Raw genomic sequence first — 18217 nt, forward strand, 5'->3', positions numbered from 1 at the left:
CAAAATGAGTTACTTGGAAATCTCATTTGACATGGCGGTATTTGTTCTGTGTTTTAACGGCTTCTCCAAAGGTTTTGCAACAAGCTTTACGTGAGCTGTAAAATGAAAGTTGATCTCGATAACTTGTCAACTTTTCCTAATCAATTCTATGGCAAATTAATTCCTTATCTTAATGATTTAGCGCTGTTTGACATTTCTGGTGCTAAAAGCCAAGGCAGGCTGGCTGAAAATGTGGTGCGAAGGACAAGAAATCTTGTCTCCTCTATAAACACATTAAATCAAGATGGCCTTGAGCAAAGAGTGCAACATGAGCTCCATCTGGCTTTCCTGGAGTGTTTAAACGGGAGGACAAAATACTGCCACCAGAGGGCAGTAAGATGTCACATCTTTGAGTTGCAACAAACGTTGCGTAACTTGCCTGCATTTTCCAACCTGCAGAGAAATACCAGTAAATCCGAACAAGTGCTTACTGGAAATTAACGAGTCTGAATCTGTGCTGGAGGACATATCGTGAGTGAATGAAAATATCTTTGAGCCAATTTTTTTTCTTACAAGTGTTTTATTATTACAGAGGTGTTTACACAATGCGTACAATTTAAAACATGACAGTACAGCTTCACCTGGAATTAACCAGTTCCCTGCCCTCAGATGGTTCTGAAGATAAATCTCTTGTTTCCACATGAAATGATGAAGGCAGAGAATTTCCTGGCGTCCGAGTTAAAATGACTAGGAGAGCTTTTCTCATGCTTAATTTTTTCCCCCTCTATTTCGTCCTCTAAGGACTGTGTTGCAAATATTCTCATACCCTTTTTACATTTACTCTGTGGCATATTATTTAAAAAGAGAGAAATCCAAACAAGACAGCACATATTTACAAAGTTAAATAAAAATATGAATTTTTTGTTTTTTCTTCATCTAATAAAAATCTCACAATTGTGGCACACATATGGTATAAGTTCTTTTTGTCCTAAATCAAATTAGAGACCTTTTGAGAGCTAGAAAATTATTGACCTGAGAGTCTGCTCATCCAGTCTGACTGAACTTGAGTTATTTTGCAAAGAACAGGAAAATATGTCTGTCTCTGGATGTGCACAGCTGGTAGAGACATAACCCACAAGGTTTGCAACTGTAAGTGCAGCGAAAGGTGATTCTATAAATTGACTTTGGGGGGCACGGATACAATTGCACTGCACACTTTCAAATTTGTTTTCATAAAATATAGTGAACACTGTATCCTTAGCACTCCACTTGACAGTTGTCCAAAACCAAGAAAAGATGTTTTAATATGAGGTTGTGACATGCCCAAAAGCAAAAGTTCAAGGGGTATGAATATCCTGGTGAGGCACTGTAAATCCATACACAAGAAGTGAGAACAATTGATTTAAAATAGTATGTTGTAATCTTAACACAACGAAGTTTATTTGGGTTTCTTGTCCAAAATGTGGTCACAGTAGTGTCAGGAAGCAGATGGTGGGTTGAGGCTTGTCTGTGACCGCAGGAGCCAGGAAGGAAACTCAGCCAAGACGCAGATAGTGTCATATGTCCACTTCATTTATTGGGATTTTCTTTGACTATGCTGTGTCAGAAAATATTTATTTTTTGGAAAGTCATCAATCCACCCACTTCCTGCTCTAATCTGCTTTTATGTTTCATTGCCAGGCCCAGATCCAATAGACATGTCCTGTGGGACTCTTGCCAAACACTGTCCTATATCCTCTACCTCTCAGACTCGAATGAACAAATTGTAAAACACAATGAAGATTTAGGCATCTTGATGCTGGAGAGTTTACTCCCTACAGCGCTAAGTGGAGCATTTTTATGTTTATGGTTTTGGTGGGCAAAGATCAGGGAGCTGTGCCATGGTTAACGGATGTTGTTTAGCTTACTTTTCACAAAATAAAGGACAGGTGGATGTCAGACTTTAGCACTTCAGGGCACCCTGCCCTCAGACTGCTTTAAAACCCATTTTACAAGCAGGGAAGTACTGCCAGTCATACTCTGGCAAATTGTCAAAATATTCCTTCAAGGGACAACAAGGGAGTTTTATTTTATTGGAATGCAGACTTCCTTATTACCGGTTGTAATTTGCAAATTCTGAAGAACTTATTTGGCACACCTGCATGATGCCACAGGATAGGTACCGGTAATTAAAATGGTTTCACCAGATGCAGCTTTTTTTTTTTGTTTATTTTTTGTACCACAGCAATGTTCTCTATGCTGGGAGGAGCTGGTCAGTGAATTAAAAAAACATGCCGTACCTTGCCAAAGTGGTGACACATGCTGAACTTTTCCACACGTTGCAATGGTGACATAACACACATTATTTTAAATGAATTAGACTAGAGCCACAGCATAAACAGACTATGCAAAACTAAAGAAATATTTTAAAACACAAAAAAGGTGGATATTCCATGGTTCCACACAGATGTGGATATAGATGATCGTAAGGCCCTTAAGATCAGTGGGTCTCCATTAGCAGTGTGTTCCTCATTGTTGTGAGTGTGAGTAATAGTGTGAACCTGGGAGCACAGGCAGGAAGTGAGCACGCAGTAGCTGTGGTCAATGGTCCGATTATGTCATTTGCAGCAACATGATGGTGCAAATGATCGATGGGTTGCTGGTTTGATTCTAGCTCTATCTGCCTGTGTGTTGTGTTCTTGGGCAAAACACATGACCCACCTTGCCTGGTGATGGTCAGAGAGCCAGGTGGAGACAGCTTGTGAATGTGTGCGTGAATGGGTGAATGACTAAATAACTAAATGTAGTGTGAAGCGCTTTGGGGTCCTCCGGACTTGATAAAGTGTTATAGGCCATTTACCATTCTACACTCAGCAATGCAGAATCTTGACAATTTGGACTTGACATGGACTCAAATGAACCCAAATATTCCATTTTTCTTTAAAGACAAACACGGTCCTCTTTATGTCGTCCTTTAGATTCCCTCCAATGACTCCTCCCTGTTTGTAGATATATTTTCCACATATGCATGCAATGCTTTGTGTTAATCTGTCATATAAAACTCCAAAGACTTAAGTACACTTAAGTCTTTACATGTAATGTGGCAAAATATGAAAAAAGTTCAATTGATAAGAAAACCTTTACAAAGCAAATTAAAAATATGTTAATTTTCTATCAACACCAAAAGCTGTACAGTTTGAAAGGCGTAAAGACCTGTCATCAGGCAAATTAACTGCTGACACAATTTTATCTGCATGTTATATCCATATATTGATGCGATATAGAAATGTTTCTAGTTTTAGCCAAAATATCTGAGTGTCATGACCCTCCGCATTGCCATGCGTACGTCCATGTAAGTGTCTCTACTCATTCACACAAATGTTTGAAGTGATTCAAACAGTGTGTGCCAAAAACACCTGCACACATTATGTATGGAATTCCAGATACCTACTCTCAAATGCATCCACCGCAAGTCCTCTTCACCATTGTCCCACACCGATGTTAAAAAGACACACAAACACTGACACCTGCACTTGTGCGTCAAAATCCGCTCCAAACCGGAGCATGGCGGATTCAGATGCTCCGTTCATGTGCTCCTGTGCTGATGTGCCTGTGCGCGGGAACACTGAATGGAATGAGTCGGCAGAAGAAGGGAGGGGGCTGCAGGGTGCAATCAAGCCGAAAAGATTAGGGGAAGACGAGCTGCTGAGGATCTATGAGAACAGTCACTTGTTATATAACTCCAACCCAGTTCAGTCCGCTTCTAAAGAGAAACTGGGTGGAAGCAGAGGGAGCATGTATGGGATAGGGTGGCTCGCTGGGCTCAGACTGAACTGAACAAGGCCATCAATTAGCTGCATTTACCATGGGTTTCAATACACTTCATTGCACACATATTCTCCAGGTCAGCAATGATATTAAAGAGTGTACAATGAATAAGCGAGTAAGCATGTGTTCAGGTTGTTTTGCATTCTGCAGCCCTGCAGGGGATGTGTTTACTCGACAATGCTTCCCATCTACCTTTGGACACCTGATTTGATCAGAAAACAGACAAAGCTGGCTTAATTCTAAGGGGTACTGGGATTGTTTTGGTTAACTCTGTGTGCCACTTACAGACTGGACTTGCCACCGCAGGGCTCTTTTAGCCAGTGTCCACAAACTCTCCTCTCCCATGCCTGAGTAGAATGAAATTTTTCACAGACCTGAAAAAGTGAAAGGAAAAAAGTCCTGCTGACTTTAATCAAAACCAACCGGTGTTCTTGTGGTATTTCTAGCAGAGACTTGCATATTAACCAGGGCTAACAATGGATCCCTTTCCATTCCTAAATCCACTATTAACACTTGCTAAATGGCAACATATTCAAGTGGCTTGGCAGTTGCATAACCTATCTTTTTTATTTACCAATCTATACGTGGGCCCTCTGAAAGGGGGCTGGTAATGCACAGAAAGGACATCATGTGTCAACCATTCAGCTTCATGGGAAAACATCAATGTAGAGCCTTCCGATCAATTTTTCTTTCTGACATGCAGCTATTAGGTCAATTGACTTTGCTTCTGGATGTTTCAGTTACACTCGACCTCTGTGCATACAGGGTGCAGACGGTTTCTCTTTGCTGCATGCTGTCTTTGAGTGATTCTGCGAAGTTTATTCTCATGCATGTGACCCTCTGTTTATCTTAGCAAATCAATGCGCATACTCAGAATAGAACATTGGTGAACAAATATTTAAAGGTGATGACTTGTCAAACAGTCAATTTCGAAAATCTGCACACCAAAATAACACACTGTGATGACTGGCTCCATAGTAGCCCCTAAAAATGCACATATCTTAACCACTGAGAAGACTTTACCCCCTGATAAGATACTTGTTAGAGTAAGTGTTTTAGGGATTATGTTTGAGAATTCAGCTCCCTGTAACCGAGATCTCCCATGGTACAAAAGTTTTGGTAAACAACATGTTGTACCACTCAGTTCCAGCAGAGGCCCCTGCTTGTTCAAAGAAATACAGGGACATCGATTGAAAAAAAAAAACACTCCTGCACAGCAGACCGCTTCAGACTGGTTTCCCTGTTCCACATTTCAGGGAAGACTGTCACACTCGGGAAATCAACATCCATCTGATGTCAGCTTTTTCTGTGCATGCTGCTTGTCCCCTCTGCATCACTTATAACCTGGAGACTGATTCACCTCTAATTGTTTTATATGCATAAACTGGAATTGTGCTCCTGCAGTAAAGGCAACCCTCTAGGTGGAGCCCAGAAAACCACTCGTAATGCTTTTACGTCTGCTTTTGTGGTTTTCTAATGCTTTGATAACGGTCTGCCGGGACACCCTTCTTTGAGGGAAAGGTCCCTTTCTGCTTACTTGTGCACTGTCAGGTGCATTGCTTAATATTTAATATGTACCATATGATCAGTGGGAGTCAAATGACCATATTTAAATAAATGTCTAAGCCCTTATGTGTCAGGTGTTTTGTTTCACAGACAATAACATGGCACCACTAACAGTGAGCACTTTTCCTGCAGGAACAAGAGGCCAGTTTAGTTTGGAGCTGGTGGTAGAGATACTGGCCACCTGTTGAAGAGAGGAAGCCATTCTCACTGTGTGTTCAACAAGCTGGTTTTTCTATCGGAGAATCCGTTTGCCATGGCAGCGGCTATCGTCACACATGGCCCCGCAGGGGTGGCCCAGTAAGTGTCAGCACTCATTACCATCCACCGCCTTTAGGGGAAACCTCTTCCAGGAGTCCTTTGCAAACAAATAAAAGGGGGATGCTTTACACTTTAATGACTTTCCCACAGTGGCTCTTGCAAACAACAGCTCTGCTTAAAGTGCTGTGCACTGGCTGCAGAGACCGCAGGAGAGTCCCCAATGCTCAGCACAGGAAGGGAAATACTGAGTCCCCTGTCTGATTGCAAGACCAGCCAACGAGCAAAGAGGGGTGAGGTGGGGGAATAATCAGATCTTTATGTGGCCCTGGGGCCAGCAGGGGACAGCCTCGGTATTGTCGTCACAATTCCTCCCCCTCATTGCTGTGTGATTGTTCCTCGTGGTCACATTGAAACACCCACAACAAAAACTTGAGGTCAGTGCGTCTACTTCCCCTAACAAACCTGAAAGCTAACCAGAGAGTGAATGTTAAATTCAAAGCAAACAAATAAGGCAACATGTGCTCTCAAATATTTTCTCTTTTTTTAATCCAGCACGTTTTTCTAGGAACAGTGTCTTGTTTGGATCCTTTCTTGGCACGTTTGTCAATGTCAACATCGAGGGCCATGTTTAACTGGCTCGTTGTGATCACATGAGCACTGTTCCCCTCCAAAATAATCTTTTAGAATGTATGCTCTGTTGACATAAGACAGAACATATGATAACAGAACCAGCAGCAAGTCTGTCTGGGACAAAAATACAGCACAGCTGTATCTTTTCTAATACAGGAGAAATAATTTACACTTGAAATGTTGATTTTTAATGTCCCCGATGTAATTGCAGTGATGTAAGAAAATACAGAGGTGTAGTTCTTTTTTGTTTAACTATTTTCTTGTTTTGGGACTTCACAAAAACAGACAGATATTTAGATTTTAAAGCAGGTAAGTAGAGTTTTGATTGCAAAAGTCAATCAAAAGATAAAGTATAATCTGCAGAACAACATGGTCAGTGCTTTATGCGTTTGTTGTTTCCTTAAAAACATCAAACTACCACAAGAACACATGCCTTTGGTGACATCACATCAGGCACAAAGGAAGCAATCTTCTGTTGAGAGTGTCCTTTTGTATTTTTCCAGTTCTTTTTTGCTTGTTTTGTTCCATCCATCCATCCATGAGACATTCTGATCGGATGTCTGAACCACCTCAACTGCCTCCTTGGAATAGTTGAAACTCTTCTTTAATCTGACCCTGCACCCTTAGGGCTCCTCATCCTATCCAAGACGTTCAGACCTCCGGACCATAGTTGACGAACAAAGACAGACTTGTAAATCAAGAATAGCAATTAAAATCCACTTTGTCATTATTATTATTATTATTATTATTATTATTATGGTGCCAGACATGATGCATATATTCAGGTCTGACAGGTTAACAATGCTAATTTTACCCCTGACTTTGATTGAATAATTCTATTATGTGTCCTATCTGCAGCATGTCAGCAAACAAGGCCCTGTTAAAGTGGATTACAACCAGTGACGGCATGTGTAATAAAACATAATCCTCCTCCTCTGGTTGTAAATCCTCACTGTGCTCGCTGTATATTACAACCAATCATTTGTGTGTCCACTTGTCCCACCTTTCTTTGGCAAACCTATTCCTGGAGTTATACAATAAGCAATTTACTGTCTTGTTAAATATTTCTCAGCCTGTTTTCTGTTGCCACAACAAATAGGTTGTTTGCTGTGTCCTTTCAATCCTGTTCCAACAACCTGTGATATGCAGTTGACTTGTCCGTTATGATGTCCTGAATGGTTGATTTCTGCCCCTACTTTTAACTCAAAGAAGATAAAGAAATAAGAAATGATTACATGGGCGTTTAAACATTTGCACAATCAATTTAAACAATCAAATGACAGAGTTCAGTTCAAAATGTATGCTATGGTGAACGGTATGTATGGGACAAAGGATTCAATGATAAACTAAGTGGGCTTTGATAAAGCAAAGAGATGATGGTGATGATGATAACAGCGGCTTAGATGGTAGAATATATTTTCCAAATCCTGAAGAGCTAAAGACATATTGAGAGGCCAGTGAAGTCATAAAACATTTCTGAAGATAACCTAAATGCAGGCTGGTGACAGGAAAACACTGATGTCTGACCTGATCTGACAAAAAAAAACTGTTAAAACTCAGCCCTTAACTGTCACATAATTTCATCCATCCATCCATCCATCCATCCATCCATCCATCCATCCATCCATCCATCCATCCATCCATTCATTCTTCTGTCCTTTATACCTGCTTTCCTTGCATTCTGAGCAAGAAGTGAGGTACACCCTGGACAGTTTTCTGGTCTATCACAGGACATGAGCTTTAGAAATATTTGTAAGTAGTTTTGTAGAACTGACTGATGAACAAGATATGGCATAATACCAACACAGCTTGAACGACATGAATATATCTATGATACCTGTCATATGGCATGATGCTTAGCTAACAGCTGAGAATGTGACAAAGCTACATCTTTACTCAAAATGATTATACAGCTTTGGAGGCATGCCAGGTACAAACACATGTTTAAAGCTACTCAAGACTGAATAACTGTGGACACATTAGTATGAGGTCTGATCAGCCCATCAGTGTTTTTCTATTGTTCATGTAAAAGTCAAGCGGGTAAGTCGCACACAGGCTGAGCTAATCAAATACACTTGATTAGCTAATCACCTGATTAGCTGCACCTCTAAAGCAGCAAAATTCTCCTAATTTGCTGGCCTTGAATTTAAGAACAGACATTTACCAAATACCAATTTGATACATAAAACTCTATATCATGTAGCTCTAAGGCGCTACATTTCCCCAGTGCTTTCCCCAATGCTAATTACATGAACTTCATTAGCATTTCGGTTGTGTCACTGAAATCTTTCACAAATGGCATGCAATAAATATTATGTCCCTAAATAACTAACTAAATAAAAACTAAATAAAATTTAAAACAAAGGGTTTGACTTGTGCTTTGGTTGAAAGGCATAATGATTATACTGATACACAGAATCTACTGTCATTTTTCATTGCAAATTTTATTGTAATGTATTGGGGGTTTTTTTATAAATACATAGCTTGACAAAGTTTTTCAAACTGAGCTGCAACTAAATCCAGGACACCTGGAAAGGCTGGTAATACCTGTTTTATAATTTTAACTACCAATGTTCTTGTTGCTGATAACTTCACTGATCCTGCAACAACTCTGTGGCAGGAGACAGTTACAAGGCCATAGCAGGTACCCTGCAGGCTATTAAGAGCAGGTGGGCAGACTGAATAAGCTGAGCAGCAGCCTTGGAAACCACGCCAACACAAACAGAGACAGGCAGGAACATTGGGAAAACAGGGAAAGACATGAAACACTATAACAAATACCAAGTAAGTAGCCACATTTTTTTATGTGCACCTTTCCAGTATCTTACTCCTTCATCCTTGATCCTATTTTTTGTGGCACCAAAATTAGTCAATTCATTTAAACTGAGAATAGTTTTGATACCAAAGGGAAATTAAATGTTCTTGTTACTCATATTATTCAAAGACTTGTTATAAAAGTCAATGACTTTGGGCAGAAATGATCTCCTGTTGAGTTTTATACTATAGAAGATCTGAAGAAGTCTCTGACTGCTCTGTTGTTGTCAAGAAGTTTCATGAAGAAGGGATGGTCAAAACAGTTGGCCATAATTTGTTTTTTGATTTTATGCAACATCATCATCTCCAGAGGTTCCACAATCGTCCCCAGAACAGAACCAGACTTCTTTATCAGGTTGTTGAACATTTTTAGTTCCCTGGCTTTGATGGGAAGCCAGGGAACTTCTGTTGTCGTCTGTTGCTACCCTAACAGACGGCAACAGAGGAGATGCCCTGTCATCTCCTCTGTTGCCCGTCCTGTAAGTGGAAGTTTTTAAACTTGTGTAAGTGGAAGTTACATATGTGTAACTTCCACTTACACATCTGTAAGTGGAAGTTACATCTTACATCCTCTCATCTCAGGAGCTTTATCTGCAAACATATGAGATGGTTGTGTTTGAAAATTCACTTAAATCCCCCTTCTACTACATTTTGATGCTCAGTTTGAACTTTAGTCAATTGTCTTCACCACATCCAGATGCATGAATGCATGGAGTTGCTGCTATGTGACTGGGTGATTGACTCTTTGTTCTAACAAACACTTGAACTTGCGTATCAACAAAAAGCACAGTGAATGCATGCATGAATTGGCATGGAAGAATAGTGTCAGCAACTGTCACACTTGGAAATGTTATTTAATATTTTTGAACAAAACACATAATATTTATTGTACCAACAAGAAGTACCAAATATGGACGAAGCAACTGGACCTCAAGGTAACATCAAAGTAGAATTAAGATGTAACTTTTGTTTTTGAAACGTGACAGAGTAGAGTTAGAATGGCAGTCTTGGTGCTCCTCCTCACCTTATTAATACTTAGTAATACTTGCAGTGGTGCATACTCACATACTGATAAACAAAATAAGAGGAAGAAGGAAGTTAAATGAAACCTCACATTAGCATGTGTAACTTAGATACTGCTGAAAAAAAAACAACAAGTCAGACTTGGGTTTCAACACAAATATCTGAAATTAATCCTATCTGTTGATCCTTTTCCTTCATTGCAACAACTGACTTTAAATTACATGCTTAACTGCATTACACATGGACATATCACTATGTTTGTAGGTAAAAGTGCTCATGTTTGTAGGTAAAAGTGTGGGTGGAGTACTATCGCTTAGTGAACCTAAAAAAAGGCCAGACAGCAGAAGGAAACAGCTGTTTCCTCCGATTTGGCAAGCTAATGGTGAACATCACAGCTGACTGATGAAGAACAGTCATTTTAGTTTCATCATGTGCCAAAAACCTCTTGCTTGGAAGTCTGAGAGTGAAGACACTGAGCAAGGTAAATTTTGCTCTTGTTCAATTGAAGAGGATAAAAACAAAAATGTAAGCTTAAGATATAGGTAATGATTAAAAATGACAGAAATTTTGGAAGCAGTGGTAGTACTTGTTTGACAGTGAATTTAAAAAAAAGTGAGGAAGTGAAGGTTTTGGATACAAAGTTTTAGTCTTAGGAAACTTTAATTATTTTTGTATTCTGTTTTTGTTTAAAAAATATTTAACTTTAACATTAAACATAATGAGTCATTCAAATTGAACATGCTCTGGAATAAAATGCGCTGTTAAAATGAAGTATGTTAGAGGTTATCTCTTTTTGATTTAGGAGTGCTGTGTTGCCAAATTTTTTCCTGGGGCTGTAGGATTATTTTTGTTTTCCTCCCTTCATGTGTTCATAGCCAAAAGTCTGTTTGGACCACCTGACACCAGAAGTGAAACACCACTGCTGTAGGGAACACAAAACACCACCCAAAATAGTTTGAACTGGTTTTATTGCAAGAGTTTGCTCATGTAGTATCATAATAAAACACAATACACGCGCCTGGAAAATGTATATTCATTGTCATGTATTCTACCCTCACAAAAAGGACAAAGCAATGTTCTTTCTCTTAGGTATGGATGAATCTTCTTATATTGATGTTGTATGCTTAGATTGCTGGAGGTCATATAAACCACATTTTCTCACTGCTATTTTCTCCTACTTCTACTCTCTCTAGATTTTTTGCAATTATTACTGCTACTACTTTTTACTATTACTACTTTTTTATGTGCTACATTGAACTTAAGCCTCTGTATGTTTAACATTTTGACTTTCCAGGATCAAGACATTGAAGGAGATGTTCCCGCCACAAGCCATATTGATCTCTTTGTTTTGTATCTCAAAAATGGTTCAGTTCTCTCTGTTTAACTGTGTTTCTCTTCTAGCTTTAGCTGCTAACTGGGCAACTGCTACCATGCTTACAGGACAATACTCCAAAATCAACGCATGCATGTCCTGTTTCTGCTTTCTGTTTTCCTGTTCGTCATGGAAATATATCCCCATAAGAACAACTCATACTGTGCTGGTTCTGCTTAAGATTTTTCTCTGTTAAAAGGGAGTGTTTCATTTCCACTGTCACTGCACTTCCTATGATTAAAGAATTTTGCAAACATTACGTCAATCTCTTGATAGATTCGGTCGGGCTTCCTCAGACAGCAACTTTTTTTTTTTTTTTAACCAACTGCTTTTAAAAGATAAACTGACACTGATTGCATTGTTTTATGATCAGAATCAAGTTGCCCTGCATGTAATTAGATTTAAACATGTATATAAAGCCAAGCTGAATTGCTTACAGCTGAACTGATCTGCAGTGAATTCGGATATAATTTGATTTTTATTTAGCTACATGTGAATTAAACCTGGCTGTAAAGTGCAATACAGTGATATCTGGGATAACAAAAACTGTACAAAAAAACTGGATTGTACTGACAATTGAATATACTGATGGATGTCTCAACTTTTGTGGAGATGGTTGTTTAGTCAACAAGACAAGATATAGACGTGCTTCCATGGCAATAAAAAACCCCAACTACAAGCATTTGGTCTAACACACATTAATGTAATGTTTCATATGATTTTACTCCATCCATCCATTTTCTGTTCACCCTTGTCCCTAATGAGGTCGGGAGGGTTGCTGGTGCTAACTATCTCCAGCTACGTTCCGGGCGAGAGGCGGGGTACACCCTGGACAGGTCACCAGTCTGTCTCAGAACAGACTGATTATGTTAGATTTTACTATCTAACATAATCTATAAAGATTTAAATGGAATATTTAAAAAATAAATGAGTAAACATGACTTTGGAGATAAATCACATTATTTGACACAATGGAAAATGGCAGTGTTTAGGGTTTTTTGGTACGGCAGCACAAGTACCGCATGGTAGAAAATAACTTCCTGAGCCATTAAATCATCTTCTGTTTTAAATTGTTTAAACCAAGATAAAATGTCCTGAATAAAAACCTGCATCATGATCATAGATGCTTGTTCAGAAATTTTTCTGGGGTACATATTTGGCATTTGTTTGCTCTCCATACTGCTAAAATAGGTAATTATACCTGTAACGATAAAATTTAAAAGTGTTAATCATGTATATTTGGAATAACAAAAAAATTAAAGACCATATAATAAAGCTGTTCTCAGTATACTGAAGATGCATTATCTACCTCATGAGCAATCATCATGAAACACAATGCGGAAGAAAACATTTTTACAGCTTTACAGTTGAAAAAAAGTCAAATTGAGTAAATAAAGTTCCTTATAGCATTTTAGTTTAACTATGCAACAATTTAAAGCAATTTATCTAGAAAATTATACACAAGTGGAAGGCACTGTCTCTTCCAAAAAGAAAAATCAACTCTCCGGGTCGAGCATTTTCCTCTCAGCATAGCTCAAAGGCTTTCCTAGTCAGGATAAATGTGCCCAATGTCAGTAGCTCTTACCCGGTGATTGGCATATGGTTAGCCATGTGACACAGCCAGCATGATGGTGAGATCAGCTTAATCAACAAGCCATAAAGACTCATCTCATTCACACCAAGCAATGAATGCCCTCTGTTATTTAATTCTTAGATCTATTTCTGTGTGTGAAAACAATCAGCTTGATTGCAAAGACAGTGGTGGAGTTGTAGCAATGATGACAACAGGTTTCCTCATGCTCTTACTGGGGAGTTATGTTACTTTTTACAAAAGAAATAAAGCAAAAAGTATTTCTAATCAGCATAACGTATGAGGATTGTGTTTGCGTTAAGATTTTCATGAAGGGGGGGGGGTTGTTGCACACTGAAAAGCTGGAAGCGGTAGGCTGCAATGCAAAAAAGGAGTTGAGGCAACAGAACATTGTTCTGAATTTATCCTGAAACAGGTGTGAAGCTCTGACCCCAGCATGCGCAGCTTCTACCAGGTTAAAACGTGCGGTTTAGGTTGTGCTGTACTTGTTTCAGTGTTTACCAGTGCAGAAAGTACAGTGAAAGAGGCTTATAGCCATCCGTTCTTAATGAAGCTTTGCACACAGAACAATGACCCAGCTGTGTGTGTGTTTCTCTTTCAAGCGACTCGGCATACGGAAAACCCTGCAAACAGGTCAGTGGGAATAATATAAGCTCTCGACCAACCGCATGTATTTTTCAGAGTCACTACATCTGCAGATGAAACAGAGTTGCATGGTATTTATGGAACCGACTGTTTCCGGAACAACAAAAAAAAAAACAATCATGCATTTCATCAAAGTTAAAGGAAGAGAAGAACTTGCAGAAGGTTTGGAGGGGACAGTAATGAATCGCAGGCCTCCTGGGTTTAGATTTCCTCTGTGTTCTCCACACTGATGCCAACTCAGAATGATTGCTTTAGTTTATTTGCAGCTCACTGGGCCAGTTTGCATGAGCAGGAGGCTTCTTATGTTTGAAGTTTGAAAGAGGCTTTAACCACTCGCCTAATAATGGAGCCATTGAGATCCGGCGGGGCTTTCACGCAAACTGAACTCGCTATGAATAAACAGGCCCCTCTTACATAAACAACTAGCAAGGCCTGTCCCAATTATTGTACGAAGGCCTTTCAAGTTGAATGTCATGGTGTCAGAACTTGTTCGATTCATGCTTCATGATGGCTTTGGATATCTATTGACAACCACTTTGCTTTTTAATGCATAAAAGTCATGAATTCAAACATGAAATCCCCCAAATTTCAGACCTACTTATTGAAAAGTGACCCTGTATGTCCCTACATCCACTGCAAAAAAGGATTTAACATAATAATCTGATTTAATTCTATGGTTTAAACCTAGACCTCCCTTTAGTTTTGTTCTATAAGCTCAACAAAGCTTATAGAACAAGCTTTGTTCTATAAGCACACAGAACAATGACATACAGGTTACTTATCCTACATGTAAAAGATAATGCAATAATCCTACAGCAAAGTTTCGGATTAGGTTTTTCTGATTAGTCATTCTCATTTTTATGCTATCTTGACCATGTGGCAAATTAACTGCGGTGCACAATCTTTGCCAAGTCAAGGGTATGTCCTCAAGGCTTCTGCAACATCTACAAATTAAAAAAAAGATATTGTGACCTCCTGGCTTATTATGTGATAAATAGATAAACAGTATGCTGTTATATAACATTTGTGGTCTTTCTCTTAGTTTCTTCTATGTGAAAAAATCCAGATTTTTTGTTATCTGCTGCTTTTTACACTGGTATTATTATTAGCTTACAGTAAGATCAATTGAAATGGAAACTTGAACTCTTCTTCTACTGACCACCATACATCTACTCTGCGTCTCGGACCACTTCTCCTGTCAGTACAGATAAAGGATCTCCACAGCAAGATGCTGGCAACTTTTTCCAACATGTTTGCTTTATCTCTTACAAGATGAACTTTAAAAAGAGTCTCATGAATTTGATACATTTTCCCCACCAATCTTTCCTAAGGACCACATTTGTGTGGTTGCTTGACAATATTTTGTGATCCTCCAAAAATGTTCCCTTTTGCATCATCTCTGATTCATTCCCTCTTTGCCTGTTTTTTTTTTTTTCTTTTTTGTGCATGGTCGCTTCTTGGTTGGGTTAAAGTTGTGCTTTACGCTTTCTATTATCTGATGATGGATTGAACAGTGGACAGTGAGATGTTAGGATATTGTTATATAACCTAACCATGCTCCTATTCTGTCCAATGGTCATCATGACACTGTTTTTTCCCTAATGTTTGTCTTTTGAATGAAAATGATTGCATTCCATTTTATTTATGACTGTCGGCTTAAAAGATGCTGAATAAATAAATATGCCTGTCATATCCTGAGTTACTTGGACCCTTTTCTTCTGTTATACTCCCATACTGAGTTGTTATTTTCCTTCTTCCATGTTTGTTTCCTCTGATAGTTCAGTTATTTTCATCATTTTATCCTTCCTCATAGTTTTATTTTCTCTCAGTTTCTTTATTTCTTAGTTTATTTCCTTCCCCTGTTTGTCCTTCCTTCCTGTTTTGTGTCAGTCTGCTGATTACTCTAACCTCCCCAGCTGCTAGTCATTTACCTCATCGTTTGCCCCTCGTTTGCTGCAGTCAGTTTCTCCATTGGTTTCTCTCTCTCCCTCCTCATTCCGCCTCTCCGGTCTCATCTCACACCTGCAGTCCATTAGACAATCAGCCCAGGTCTTTCGTTCCAGCATTCACCCTCACAGTTTTGAAAGCATTCTCCTGCCCGCACTCCTTGTTGGTTCCTCCTGTTTAATCCTGCCTTTAAACGTTACCTCCCTGTAGTTCCTGGTTCATTTTGCCCCACCGCCAACACACAACATGACAATGCCAGAGAGAATTTTACAGGTTTTTATTTGTAAAATATGTCTTTCCCTATGACTTTGTGTTTGTCTGTTGTATAAAGTACAAATAATGTCTGTAGCTGTATTGTCACAACTGTAGAAAAAAAAGTGCTTGTGAATACTCTTACAAGAAAATATATTTGAATGCACAGTTATTGTAGTATGCCAAAATTATACCTTTATTTATCTGGCATTAAGCAACATTTATATGCTTAAGAACCAATGAGCACATCTACTGTACCACCACAAACACACACCCTGCTCACCTTTTGCGGTTTTGCAGCACTTTTCGCATCATTCCTTCAATATATTTTCCCCACTGCTAGACATAGGGACAATGTGAATTCCTGTAAAATAATTCATGGATTTTAGATTTCAACTTTAGTTGTGGGTGAGGTTTTCTCTTCAAGAACTGAACCTTCACGTCAGCAAGTAAACGCACATACAAAGAGGATCTGAGCTGACCCAGTTATAAAAAAAAACACAGCCAAGTTCCATAAATTTTATTATGATCTGGCAGAATGTAATAAACTTTCAAAACCAGGAAATAGAAACAAAGCAGAGGTCATTCACTTAATTTCAGCCTTATAAAACCCTCATTTGTCATCTGAACTGTGAAAATCTTGTGGAAGCGAGAGGCCCATTACAGAAGAAAGGTGTCGCTGTAAACCATTAAAGAGCTTTTAACTCACATCTTAGGACGCATAAAGAGGCCATTTGTCCTCTTTGTGTGCAGGTTTTAATTGAGAGGGTTCTGCGAAATGTCAGTACAGTAGGGATGTCCAGGATAATAGCTTCTTCAGTCTGTGCTCTGCGTTGCACCCAAAAGAGAAGAACAATCAGACGCTTCTGGCCTAACGAGGTCCGGGTTGACTCGGGTGATGTTACAAGAACAGGCTGCTGTGTGCCAAGCAAATGAATTTGGTTCATGGAACAGCACAATTCTTGTTTTATCCCACTGTCCCTCTTGACATCTCGTGTGCAACAATGCTCTGCGCTTCACAAACGTAGTTCCCACGGTATGAGGTTCAACCTGGGACACGCTGTACGGTTGACGGTGTAAGACAGCACCAGTCTGTGCTTACCTGTTCTGAGGCTTTCAGAATGTGAGGGAACAGATTAAATGACACTCCGTGAACTGGGATGTGTAAACCTTGCGATAAACCACGCCATTAAATCGTTTAAAGAAGTAGTGCAGCTTTTGTAAGCAGGGATAAAAAACTCTTTGGCGTGCTGTTGTGAAAACTATCTTTAGGGAACTAGCAGAACAAAGGAGATGTGAAAATGTCCCAGAGGAAGCCAGCCCAGACACAGACTGGGAAAAAACAGGGGGAAAAGTACATCCTGGTCAAGCAGTTCTTCCAGCAACACGAAGATCCCGGTGGTGGGTTGTGGAGATGAAGAACATAAAAATTTTGCCTCCAGCTAAAATGAGGGTGTTCCTAAATTCTTTCCTTCTGACTCAGAAAATCTCTCCTTCAAGGTGATTTAATGTATTTCAGAGAAAGTCTCGAGATATTCTGCCTGAAGTTAAATAAAAACCTCTTGAATGAAACAATAGACGTTGGCATGAAATCTGATTAAACGTTCCTCAACCATCTGAGCGACATTAACTTTTGGGAGAACTTCCGTGTCGTAGCTACAAATCAAATTTCCACAAAGAGGATCCAGATGTGTTCCGTTAAATGTACCAAGATGCTGCTATTTTTCATTATATCAGACACAAACTTAGACTTTTTGTAGTTTCCAAAACATCCACCTCTTGCAAAGTTTAGGTCATGACAATGGTAAACCACTAAAGAAACTGACTGCTCTTTAACTGAATTACAATCAGTTTTGAAGCTATGTAATTTGTTTTAAATCTCTTTATGTATATTTTTTTAAATTACTACTATTTCTGTATAAACTGGATCTGTTTGTCTTTTAAAGTGTCTTAAGTTGGTTCTATATGAAACAAAAGAGCTAAACAGGTATTTAGTTATATGTGATAACTACTTGATTATATGAATAATTCCCAGAGAATAATTCCCTTCTCTGTAAAACTGGCTCTCCTCTGACCACTGGAGGGCAATCCCTAACTTCAATGTGCACATTGGTTTCGCTGGGCTCCGCCTCATGATACTTTAACAAGTCAAACAAGCTACAGGGGAGCTGAAGTTAGATATTTTATTTATTGCAAATGCATTAAAAACTGTTGTTACTCAGTTATTCAAATAATTTCTAACTGCATTAATAACTAAACATGTATGCTTAGTTGTTAAAGCAGGGGCTGTTGGCTGACAAATGTGTAATATCATTTCTCTTTCATTTTAGGAC

The sequence above is a fragment of the Xiphophorus maculatus genome, chromosome 6 (genome assembly GCF_002775205.1).
Source record: "Xiphophorus maculatus strain JP 163 A chromosome 6, X_maculatus-5.0-male, whole genome shotgun sequence".
Lineage (NCBI taxonomy): Eukaryota > Metazoa > Chordata > Actinopteri > Cyprinodontiformes > Poeciliidae > Xiphophorus > Xiphophorus maculatus.